Source organism: Lepidochelys kempii, chromosome 1 (genome assembly GCF_965140285.1).
Source record: "Lepidochelys kempii isolate rLepKem1 chromosome 1, rLepKem1.hap1, whole genome shotgun sequence".
Taxonomy (NCBI): Eukaryota; Metazoa; Chordata; order Testudines; family Cheloniidae; genus Lepidochelys; species Lepidochelys kempii.
The window spans coordinates 248,978,197-248,991,252 of NC_136380.1; the positions used below are offsets into that span (position 1 = coordinate 248,978,197).

The following is a 13,056-nucleotide window of genomic DNA, read 5'->3' on the forward strand; positions in this document are numbered from 1 at the left end:
CAGGCTTCTCCTTAGTCCCTTAGGGGTTCCTGTGCTGCTTACACTCGGGCAGTCCAGTTCTTCCATTGATAGTAGTCACCCACTAGTTGAAGTAATTCTTCCCAGGTGATGCCAGTTCATTCAATATCCTCTGTCACTGACTTCTGCCAGTTCTTCTTTGGCCTTCCTCCCTTTTTCTTTCCTCTCTGGAATACCCAATTCAATGCTTGCTTAACATGTTTCCCATTTTCCATATCATGTAAATTTCCCATCCACCTGAGACTTTTCTTTGATATTTTCTTTCCATAAAATGTGTAATATCTTCCTCAGCCATCTGTGATGGGCAGCCTCCAATATCTCTTTTTTTGTTAACTACCTCTCTACTCCATACAGTAGCATGCTAAGTATAATCACATTGTATAATCTGGCCTTTAGTTTAATGTGGAGACCTCTGTATGAACAGATGTTGTTCATCCTTCTAAAAGCGGTGTTTGCTTTTCCTAATTTCATATGAATATCTTTATCGTAGCCACCTTCGAATTTCATCACACTCCCCAAATAATAGAACTCCTCTATCTCTTTGATTCTTTTCTGTGTACACTCTTGCATCTATTGTGCAGTTTCTTACCTTCATAATCTTGGTTTTCTCTGTATTTATTTTCAATCCAATTTTTGCTGTTTCCTGTTCTGCCTCTGATGTAAGTACAGTCTTTTCTTTCCACATTATACTTAGTACAGTAATGTCAGTGGCAAACTCAAGGTTGTGTAACTCATCTCTGCACACCCGTTGTACACCACCAACATGCTTTTTGTTGCCTGCTTTATCACTCCGTCTATTGCAAACACAGAGGATTGGTATTAACATGCGCTCTTGTCTAATTCCAGTCACAATATTGAACCACTCAGCTAGGCCTGTATCCGATCTGATTGCTTCCATCATATAAACTCCTTATCATGTTGATCAGCTTGCCTGGTATCCGCCATGTTTCACAGGGTCTCTCTGTGGACACTATTGAATGCTTTCTTAAAATTGATTAAGATGGACTTTTGCCAAGCAGTAGCATTTTTGATTATCTGTCAAAGATTGAATATTTGTTCACAGCCTAATCTATCTGGATAATTGATGCACAGCTTTGAGAGAAATGCCAATGCTAAGTTAGAAATAGAAGAGGGACCATTAATAGCTGATGAAATTAAAACAACTATCAAAGGCTACAAACAGGGGAAAGCTCTTGGGGTTGATAGAATTCAAGCAGAAGTACTAAAGGTAGCAGGCAAAATTCTGAGTGAGCAGCTAGCAAAACTCTTAAATGAAATATGAGTTAAAGCACAAGTACCAAAAGACTGGAAAGATGGTATCAGCGTGGCATTGCCAAAAAGGGTGATCTTCATGCACGAACTGGAGAGGTACTTCTCTCAACCCTGGGTAAAGTTTTGGCTACCATTAAGCTGAATAGAATGAAGAAGGCAGTGGATGGAATATTATGAGATTGCTGGATGACTAAACTCAGATATCTCAGAGTAGGAATAAATGGTCATTTTTCAACATGGCAAAAGTTTAACTGTGCTGTGTCTCACTTCAGCAATAAGATTTATTTAACATATTTATTAATTTCTCAAAAGGAGCTGAGGAGTGAAGTGAAATTTATAGTTGCCACAAAATGTAGGTACTTCAAATCTGGGGAAGACTGTGAGGAAAGCACCTTGAGCGGGGCCTAACTGAGCTATGTGAATGGGTAATGTGAATGGCCGCTGAAATTCAGTGTTGATAAATCCACAGTAATGCACACTGGAGGGAAAAATTTGAATTACTCCTATCATACTGGGATCTTTATTGATGGTATTGGCTCACAAAATGGACCTGAGTATCATTCGGACAGCTGAATGAAGATCTCTGTTGTGTGCAGCTATGGTTTAAAAAAATAAAAAACCCTCAAAACTTAGCATGTTAGGTTGCAGAATGAATGAATGACATGAAGACATGGCAATTGTCAGCAATCAGTTCCGGACATGTAGGGTCTGTGGTGTGCTTTGATCTTATAGGACTCTAACATCATTCTATTGTATTAAACTACTTCTGGTTTTTCCTACACCTTTTGGCACCATAAATTTATTCCCATCTATTAAATAAATTACTGCTTCATGATGACCATGTGAAAGAACAGTCACTAGTAATTGATGCCACTATCTATAAATAGCTCTAGAAGCATGATTAATGGAATGTTAAATCTTGCAAAGCAGATCAATTCTATTCAGCTTTGCTTTGGAAGGGGGTTTGTGTCACTGCAATGGAACAATGCCCCCAGGCCCTTTTTGTGAATATTGATGCTGTTTTAAGAATTTATTTTTTTAAACTACCGCTTTTGCTGGAGGTTAGAACATAAAGGCTGACCCCAAGATCCAATTGGGAAAAGCCACCTTCCTTCTAATTTTATGGAGGATATTTCTGTATGTTACCTATGTTTCACATATTGTCCAAAACCTTTACTTTTTATTTTCACAGGGAGCAGTTAATTTTACCCTGCACTGCTGTTAACAGATGACTGGCTAAATGTCCTGTGAACAGCTCTGGGTAAGAAATAAATGCCCAATGGTAGTCTGGATCTCAGATGTTTTAGCAAGAAAATAGCTGAAAGTTTTGAAGGCAGAAGTAGTTACTTTAAGCAACACCTTTTCTCTCCCCCCACCTTCCCCAAAGACAAACACCTGGTCTAATACAAACTGAATTTTGTATGACTAATAAATGGTAGTCACACACCATTTTACAAGAAAGAATCCATGGCTTTCCAGTGTGCTGAAAATGTGACAAAATATGACTGTCTAACTAGTATTTCCTAGTGATATTTCAAAATAGACTCCATCAGGTATAATATCCCAGACATTATAACTAATTCCACATGATGTACAGTACTAAAATATATGAAATTTGACAAAACTGAGCTAACATTTTTCATACAATTGCATGAGAAAAATAAATTTAGAAAATCAGGCCTTGTATTTAAAAATATCATAGAATCATAGATGATTAGGGTTGGAAGAGACCTTAGGAGGTCATCTAGTCCGACCCCCTGCTCAAAGCAGGACCAACCACAACTAAATCATCCCAGCCAGGGCTTTGTCAAGCCAGGCCTTAAAAACCTCTAAAGATGGAGATTCCACCACCTCCCTAGGTAACCCAGTCCAGTGCTTCACCACCCTCCTAGTGAAATAGTGTTTCCTAATATCCAACCTAGACCTCCCCCACTGCAACTGGAGACCATTGCTCCTTGTTCTGTCATCTGCCACCACTGAGAACAGCCTACCTCCATCCTCTTTGAAACCCTCCTTCAGGTAGTTGAAGGCTACTATCAAATCCCCCCTCACTTTTCTCTTCTGCAGACTGACTAAGCCCAGTTCCCTCATCTTCTCCTCATAAGTCATGTGCCCCAACCCCCTAATAATTTTCGTTGCCCTCCGCTGGACTCTTTCCAATTTGTCCACATCCTTTCTGTAGTGGGGGGCTCAAAACTGGATGCTGTACTCCAGATGTGGCGTCACCAGTGCCTCGATCTGCTGTCAATGCTCTCACTAATACAGCCCAATGTGCCATTAACCTTCTTGGCAACAAGGGCATACTGTTGACTCATATCCACCTTCTCACCCAGTGTAATCCCCAGGTCCTTTTCTGCAGAACTGCCGCTTAGCCAGTTGGTCCCCAGCCTGTAGCAGTGCCTGGGATTCTTCCGTCCTAAGTGCAGCACTCTATTAAGCACTTGTCCTTGTTGAACCTCATCAGATTTAGAAACAGTTTGAAATGACAAGATTGTTAGATCTCTGGTAAAAATAAATAGCCAAACTCTGTGCACTTTTTTTCTACAGAACTTCAGGTCAACATTGACAACATAAAGTTAAATTGGGAAAAAGAAATGAGCCAGCAGCTCACTCCTGAGGACTGGAGGAAGAATGTGGCTGACAGTGGCTAGCATTATAACTTCTCTCTCGTGGAGAGAAAACCAGTAGAAATTCTGATTCTTTTTGGAGCCTTGGTCCTTATTGTATTCCACTGAGGGTTATGTGCGTGCACTATATGCCCGGAGCTGGAGCTTTTAAAAGTAGTACTGTTCGGCGGTCTGCACACGTGTCCTGTGCCGCCTCGTGTTCTCATCCAAGGCAATAAAGGGCACAGCGGGCTGCTGGCATCTCCAGTTCCTTCCCACCACCACATGGTCAGAGTTGGAGCTTCTACTTCTCTTGTCCTTGTAATACACTTTTCAAAACTATCCTTAGTACTGTTAGTAGTTTAGATTTATTTGTTCTGCATTTTTGGTTTGTTTGTTTTCTGTTCGATTCTTCCTTTCGTACCTGATTTAGGACTTGGCTTTGCTGGTGTTTGCCCCCGCTGGGCTTGGGTACTGGATTATGCCGAAGATGCAGTGGCTCAAAACCTGTGCGTACTGCCCTTGCTTGTTTTCCATCAATGACGAGCACCAACGCTGTTTGTACTTTGTGGGGGAAGCCCATATAGTGTCCGGGTGCAGTATCTGCCTTTCCTTTCCTGCCTGTACTCTGCAGAACTGGACTCTCCACCTCAGGAAACACTTTATGGAAGCTGTCATGGGACTGGCATTGGATCCTGGTCAGTGAAGCCCCCTGTACATTGGCCTGCACAGGTGAAGAGCACCACCCTGCCACGGATTCTCCATCAGGCTCCGCAGGTACCAGTGCTAAGGACCCTGCATTGGGGGCAAACCAAGGAAGCATGCCCATAAGCATGGCAGTAAGTCTTCCTCCAAGTCTAAGAAGGACTCTGCATCACCCATGGGGTTCTGCCATGAAGGAACCACGCATTCCAAGTCTCACAAGACCGAGAAATGGCTGTACCGATTGCCAGATCTGCCAGTACTGACTGTGGGCCTGGCAACTCCACCAGCATTCTGAGAACCATCTGTCTCCAGACAGTTGCAGTTCCCGATACTGACTTCCCCAGCAGAACAGATACCATTGACCCCTGGGAGACTTGGAAATACGTCAGGTTCCCACGAGTTATTCACTCTAGAGGGACTACAGTCTCCATGGCTCTCAATCCGATCAACGGGTCGAAGGGACCCTTCCCCCACTATGTTCCTGCTGCATCCCTTTCTGGTGGTTCCGACTGCACAGCCATTTGTTGAGGTTCTGACTCCTCTGATTGAGACGATACTGCTGTCTGACATGGTCCACCGCTCCCATTCTGGAAGCACAAGTGCCAGAAGGCTCTGACAGCACTGTAGCAGTTCCCCACCTTGCCTTACCCGCAGAGTTGGTATCCGGTACCATGGTCAGAGGCTATACAACAACCGGGTAAACCAAGCTGGCCATACTGCAGCTTGTGGCCCCCATAATCAACCTCCAAATGATCCCACTTGGATTGGGAGAACTCCCCCACTTCATCACCGCAACCTTGTTAGGTAAGCACTCCAACATAGTGTTGGATGACACACTGATTAGTCCGATTCTGACGGTACCAATGGATCTGGAGAGACATCCCTCATCATCTCCAGACATCATCTCTTCAGTCCCCTCCTCCCCACCCGGACAACTATAGCCAGTTCCAGGAATTGCTGTGGAGAATAGCCAGTACCCTGGAAATTTCCGGAGAGGAGGTACAAAACAGTCAACACTACCTGCTTGACATCTCGCACGCTTCAGTGCAGACGAGGATGGCCCATCAATCAACAATGCCGTCTTCCAGCCAGCATGCACTGTGTGGTACACCCGTGGCCACGTGTGCACCCACCCCAAAAGGGTCTATGTCCCCACCAAAGGGTCCAAGTTCCTGTTCTCTCATTCTCCACCAAACTCATTGGTCATCCAGTCGGCTTCAGTGTGTTCTGAACAACAACACCCCCGCTTCACCCATCCGATAGAGAGGGTAAAAGCCTAGACCTCATGTGCAGAAAGATCTTCTCGATGGGACTCCAGTTTTGTTTGTCAAATTACTTAGCCCTGATAGCCAAATATGATTTCATTAACTTTGGGCGATTGGCTGAGTTCACAGAGAAGCTACACTTGCAAGATTGCAACCAATTCCAGGCAGTTTTGCAGGAAGGCAAGTTACTTGCCAGGTCAATGGTACAGGCTACAGTGGACTCCGCAGAGCCGGCTTCCCATATCCTGGCAATAGGGATTGTCAGGAGGAGGGAATCCTGGTTACAGCCCTTTGGCTTCCCAGGGAGGTGCAAAACATTACAGAAGACTTCCCATTCGACAAATAGCATCTCTTCAATCAGAAGACAGATGAGTCCCTACGCTCCCTAAAGGACAATAGAGCCATTCTAAGGTCTCTCGGTATCTTCACACCAGCACTCAAGAGGAAATTCTACCACCTGCCCCAATCATATTGTTACAGGGTCCCACAGCTATACCTACAACGCACCTATGAGCCTCCTTAAAAGCACCTTAAGATTCACAGACCCCATCAACCTATATCAACTACCCAGATATCAATGCAACAGACCAAAACATCACATAAGCAGTATTTGAATGTCTTTAGAGAGTGGTCAACCACTCCGTACACCAATGCCCATTTTGTCTACCTCCTTCAGGGGCCGCCTCAAACTCTTTCTGTCAACTTGGAAAGCTATAACAATGGATAGTGGGTCCTAGATATCATCCAGAGTGGCTACATCATAGAGTTTATGGCGACGCCCCCATCTTTCCCTCTTCCTCTGTCCACATGCATAGAACACCCATGTGACAATCTCCTCCAACTTGAGGTTGACTCCCTATTGCAGAGGGGAGCAGTGGAACTAATCCCAGACTCCTTTCAGGAACAGGGCTCTATTCGAACTACTTCCTGGTCCCCACAAAGTCTGGAGAATGGAGACCGATATTGGCTCTCCAATGCCTCAACTGCTCGCTTTTTCCAAACCAAGATTTTGCATCGTCATGCTCAGAACAATCAGTCCCTCATTAGAAAAAGGCATGTGGTTTACAGCTCTCCATATGCAAGATGCCTACTTCCATATCAATATACACCCGACACAGAATGTTCCTGAGGTTGGGGTGGGGTGGGGCCTCGGCATCTTCGATACAGGGTCCTACCGTTTGGACTCAGCACTGCCCTGTGAGTAGTCACAAAAGTTTTCTTGGTGGTGGCATTTCATCTCAGACATCAAGGAATCTTCGTTTTTTTCCATATCTGAATGACTGACTAATAGGAGGACAGTCCAAACAAGAGGCCCAGAATCAACGTCCCAACTACTTCTACTCCTCTCCTCCTTGGGAGTCAATGTAAACATTGAAAAATAAACTTTAAACCCTACACAATCCCTGGAGTTCATAGGAGCTCGCGTAGATGTGACTTTCACCCAAGCTTATCTACCAAGGCAAAGATTCCAGACAATGAGGGAATTAATCACTTTTTGGTGTCTTCCAACCCTTTAGTTTTGGCCAAAATCTCCCGCTGTCTTGGGACACATGGCAACCTGCACATATGTCATGGCCTTCACTCGCCTACATCTGCGGTGCCTTCAACTCTGGCTACAAAGGGTGTACTCCTCCGTGCATCAACCCATGCAATGCACACTCTGCTCCACATGCCACCAGAAGTTCTCTCCTCTCTCTAATGGTAAATGAATCTGCTAAAGGGGGGGAAAGATCCCGAGTATACTGTGTGTGTATAAGCTATACACCTTTGAGAATGGTGCATCCACACCATACTCTTTTGACAGCAGCTTACCTACTGGGCGCCCAAAACATGATTGCCAATGTCCTCAGCAGAAACTGTACAACTGACCGTGAATGAGAGTTGCATGACTCTGTAATTGCTGGGGTACCCCAATGAGAGATCTTTTCGCATCCCATAGCAATACCAAATGCACCCAATATTGTTTAAGGGGAGGAGTTGGAACTCAATCACAGCGGATGCCCTAGTCCTCGATTGGTCATATCTGACAGATTTTGCCGCCCCCGCACTCCTCGTACCACAAGTGATCCACAAGATCAGATGGGAGAAAGCAAAAGCCATCCTTACTGCCCCCTAATGGCCTCACCAATTTTGGCTCCTGGTTCTCCTCTGCATGTCGAACAACCCCACACTCCACGCTTTGGACATTCCTGGAGCTACTGACCCAACATAACAATAGACTCGGACACCCCAACCCGCACACTCTTCGTCTGATGGCTTGGTTTTTGGATGGACACCTCCACTAGCACAGGAATGCTCACTGGCAGTGCAAGATGTCCTCTGAAGCAGCAGGAAGAAGTCCACAAGACGCTCGTATCAGGCCAAATGGCTGTGTTTCACTGCCTAGGCTACCCAGAAGGACCTTGTCCCTGAAGTGGTGGACATCCCACTACTCTTGGATATTTCCTTAATCTCAGGGACTCGGGACTGGCTCTCAGATCCATTAAGGTGCACACAGCTACCCTTAGTGCTTTTCACCCACCAGTGGATGGCCATTCAATCTTTACCACCCATTAACTGTATGGTGCTGGAAGGGTCTTCTGCAAAAATACCCTCTCATTCAGCCTATCGCTCCCCCAATGGGATCTTAACCTAGTCCTCACCTTGTTGATGTCCGCCCCCTTCAAATCTATGACCTCATGCTCACTATCTCTCCTTTCCATGAAAGTAATTTTGCTCGTCACCATTACATCAGCAAGGAGGGATGGTGAACTGGGAGCCATGATGGTTAACCCCCCCCTTCACCACTTTCCATATAGACCAGGTCTCTTTACAATTTCACCCCAAGTTCCTATCCAAGGTGGTTTTCCAGTTCTACCTCAATAAACCCATACATTTACCTACCTTCTTCCCCAAGCCTTATGCCTTAAATGAGGAAAGATGGTTCACTCGATAGTTGTTCGAAGGGCATTGGCTTTTTATCTTGATCAGACAAAGCCCTTTCAGAAATCTCCTTGGCTTTTCATTGCCATACCAGAGAGAATGAAAGGGAAAGCCATTTCCATCCAGAGAATCTCCAAGTGAGTCTCAGGGTGCATTACATGCGGCTATCAATTATCGGGACGATCTACGCCTGAAAGGATTCAGGGTTATTCCATGAGAGTGCAGGCATTAACTATAGCTGCACTCCACAACGTGCCCTTCGCAGACATATGCAAGGCATCCACGTGGAGTTTGGTACGCACCTTTTCCATACACTATGCTGTAATGTATGGTTCTGCATTGGACGCTTCGTTCAGAGGAGAAGTCCTCCATTCCACAGTCTCCTCGCACCATCCTCCCACATAAGCACTGTTTGTTAATCACCCTCTCTGGAATTCAATAGGGACCATCACTCAAAGAAGAAAACAAAGTTACTTACCTGTAACTGAAGATGTGTGGTCCTGATCTGTATTCCAAATTCATCCTCCTTCCCCTCTGCTCCGGATTCAACAGTTTTGCAGTAGAGAAGGATCTGGACATGCTGGTGGCCCACTGCATCCTTTATTGCCTCAGGGGAGACCACAAGGTGGCACAGGGTGCATGCGCAGACCACCAAACGGTACTGCTTTCAAAAGCTTTGACTCTAGGCATGTGGCACATGCGCATAACCCTCAGTAGAATACAGATCAGGACCATGTATCTCGAAGAACCTCCCGTTACAGGTAAGTAACCTCATTTTACTTTTGGCATGCCAGTCTTGCAAACAAAATTGACATAGTTCATAGTAAAATACTAAAAAGGATACCATGGTGTGTGTCATGACCTGCCCCTTCCTGGGGCCATGCCTTGTTCAACACCAGTGGCTCTAGGGGACTATCCCTCAGCTTCCTCTCAGGACGCTTGCCTGTGAATATTGGACAATCCTGGCTGCTTCTCCTAACTCTACTTCCAGGGCCATGTAGATTTCTTCAAAACTACTACATCTCTGACTTCTGGGTTTGAAAAACCACTCAACTTTTATTTAACCTGATTAAACATAAAAGAAACGTACCAATAGCTTTCAGTAACCCTTTTCTTTCTTACTCCCAGAGGGAAAACCTAATCTTATAAGAGCCCTGCAGTGCTTCCCTTCGTGATTGCTGCCTATTTGTCTGATCTCCTCTCTGGTCCTGTTTCCTCTCCTCAGGAGCCAACCAAAGACCCTTCAAATTCAAAGCCCCGAAGTATCAAATGAGCAGTTTGGATGAAGCGTCCATCCAGGAGTCCATGTCTCTGTGCACTCAGTAGCATATGTGCTTTTTGCCTTCATCCAGCAAAATAACCCATTATATAGTTTTGCTCAACAGCATGGAACCAGCTTTCTATCTCCTGGGAATGTCCCAAAGTGAAAGAGCTGATGTTAGGAAATGGATGCAAGAGTTATTTCAGGGGTATAGCCCCATATCCTCTTATTACAGTGTTACAGGAATTTAACACAGATTTATTGAAATAAAGCATTTCTAGACACCTGCCTAGATCCTTATGACTGCAGTTAATAAATGTATTTCAGCCATATGGTTGCAAATACACATAACCACTTTGCAAATATTTGATAAGAACATAAGAACTGAGAAATGGAACAATTGATTGTCTAAATAGATTAATTTGAGCTACAGCCCTGATTCAGGAAGGTTTTTAAGCACAAGTAATCCTGTTCATTTCATTGGGACTAGTTACACCTGTAAAGCTAGGCACATGGCTAAATACTTTCCTGAATGTTTGATGAAAGGTGCGTCAAATGGGTTAAACTGAGTCATTTGTTAAAAATGATGGAACTTACTTTTTTTTTTAAGTACTTAATGCAGCTCACAATCTACACTGCCTTATTTCTGCCTTATCCCTTATAATATATATTCAATACCCTCTCCTGCTGCTTATGTAAGAAAATAATTTGTCCCAGCAACAATTCTATTTATCCTTGATTAAAAAAATATTAGCTGAGGCTCAGAAGGAGAACTGGCCTGTTAAATTTCTCTTCTGGTTTTACTTGAGATTGTCTCAAACTGCACGTTGGGAAGAGTGCATATAAGTAACTTAGATTCAGAAAAAATAAGTCACTAGACTTCTGGAAATAATACAAACATGAGCAATGCGCAGCCTGAGTTTATAAGGAATAAATATTGCCAAACTAACTTAGTTTATTTTTTTATATAATTACAGAATAAATGGATAAGACAGGAAAGTGATAGATAAGTGAATTTTAATAAAGCATCGTATGTAGTCTCAGTGAAACCAAAGTCAAAATTTAGTTCAGCCTATCTTGGATAGGAATATAAAGGTATGGATTAGAGCTGGTCTGAAACTTTCCAGTGAGCAGTTTGCTGTCAGAAAGGTTTGATTTGATGGAATTGAAACATTCTGTGGGAACATGCCAATTCATTCAAAAATTTTAATGGAAACCAGCTAGGTTTGCCCCAGCCAACTGGCTCCAAGTCCTGTTCTCCCACACCTCTCTTTCCTCATTGGCTCCTAGTCCTAGTCTCTACCCCTACAGCTCCCAGTCCCAGCCTCCCCTACCTCCTCACCCAACCAGTCTTGGCCTGCCCTATTCTCTCCCAGTATCCTTGCCAGACCAGACGCAGTCTCCCTCCTTCAAATCCGAGTCACAGTTTGTCTCCCACCCTCCATCCCCCCAGTCTCACTAGACTCCTTGTCCCAATCTACTCCTTCCCTCGTCTGGCTTTCATCCTTCTCCACACTGTCTAGATCGCCACCAGGGGGATCACTGAGAGCACAGGATAGACAGGCTGCCTGTTCCCAGACCAGAACAGCCATTATGGGTAAAGCCTTTTGAACCCCCTGGGCGGGAGCAGGCTCATTTGCTCTGTGGGGATGGTGTATGCACAGTCAGGTCAGCATGAGAAGCTGGAAGGGGATGGAGCATGCTCAGTGAGGATGGAATTTTTGGAGGTTTTAGGTGTTAAGCTCTAGTAAATCTCTAGTGAGCACGTGCAAACTGTGATTTTTTTCAAAGGCTTATAACCTGGCCAGATTTGGGTGAGTTTTCACAGGGATGGCAAAAGGCACAGCCCTGACATAAAGGCCACCCCCTGCCAAATTTCAGGTCTCTGGCCAATGCTAGAGCATTTCAAAGAAAAGGTCTCAAAAAATTGTTAACATGGGCATAATGTATTTTTCCCTAGCTGCCCTCTTGGAAATGGTTAAACCATTTTGGTTGAAATTTTCCAGTCGAAATCAGTGTGAGGCAGACACCTAGCAAGGAAAATTTCAACCCAAACCGTTAAAGTTTAGCAATATTATAAGCATTTGAACTCAGGGTCTTATAATGGGAAATGTTGGACAACCTTAATAATAGGCTTTGCTACAAGCCCCACCTGTAACAGTTTGGCTAAGTAACAAGTACATGGGGGCAGAAGGGGGGAGAACATAATTCTACAAATAATTGAAGGATGGGGTGTAAACACTATAAAGAGGGAGGTTGGTGAAATGGTGTATTTTGGAATAATGGGGTGGATTTATGGAAGCAAAGGTCTAGGCTGTTCAGCAAGACAAACTTTGACACACATTTGTCTGTAAAATAGTTTCTACATTGACAGGGAGAAGGACCGTGACCAGGAAGGTCACTTCCATTTCTTTCTTCTAGGAGAGCATACATGTAGAGGATAGAAGTGCAATAGGTAGTATAACCTCAGTAAAGTAGCATTCACCAGGACACTTGAAACAGGATTGTCATTGTTATCTTTAAGTAGGAGACACAAGCTTCTATTTACCTTTAGAGTTTTTAAATATTAGCTGCTCAACTGAGCCCTGATCCAAAATCCTTTAAAGTTAATGGAAAGACTTCTGTTGACTTCAGTGGGCTTTGGATCGGGCCCCTGGTAAGCTGTAAATAATTACATTTCATGTGGTCTGACTGGCTTTTTGGTTAGTTAAGGCTAAGGAGTTTCCTAGCATAGAACTGGCTCATTACAGAAAATATAAAATACCAGGGATGAGCAGAAGGGAAAGTACTGTTGTATATATCAGCAAATGAAACCCTGTTCAGTAAATAGCACCAGAAGTATTGAAATGGTAGTGTTAGATATGTTTAGACACCCTAATATAACTTATCCTTTTTTGATTGCTTAAGGAACACTGTCAATTAAAAATCACAGTTCGTTCTTAAAAAGCTTAACTACTGTTACAAGAAACACCTAAGATCACCGTAACTGGAAGAGATTAGAGGAAAA

The 13,056-nt window shown here is 43.9% G+C and overlaps 1 protein-coding gene across 3 annotated transcripts in view; it reads left to right on the forward strand.

Annotated features, from left to right (window-relative positions):
* The window catches only part of BRAF (B-Raf proto-oncogene, serine/threonine kinase), a 119,304-nt gene that overhangs the window by 47,880 nt on the left and 58,368 nt on the right, over positions 1 to 13,056 (forward strand). The gene's annotated exons all lie outside the window — the stretch shown is intronic.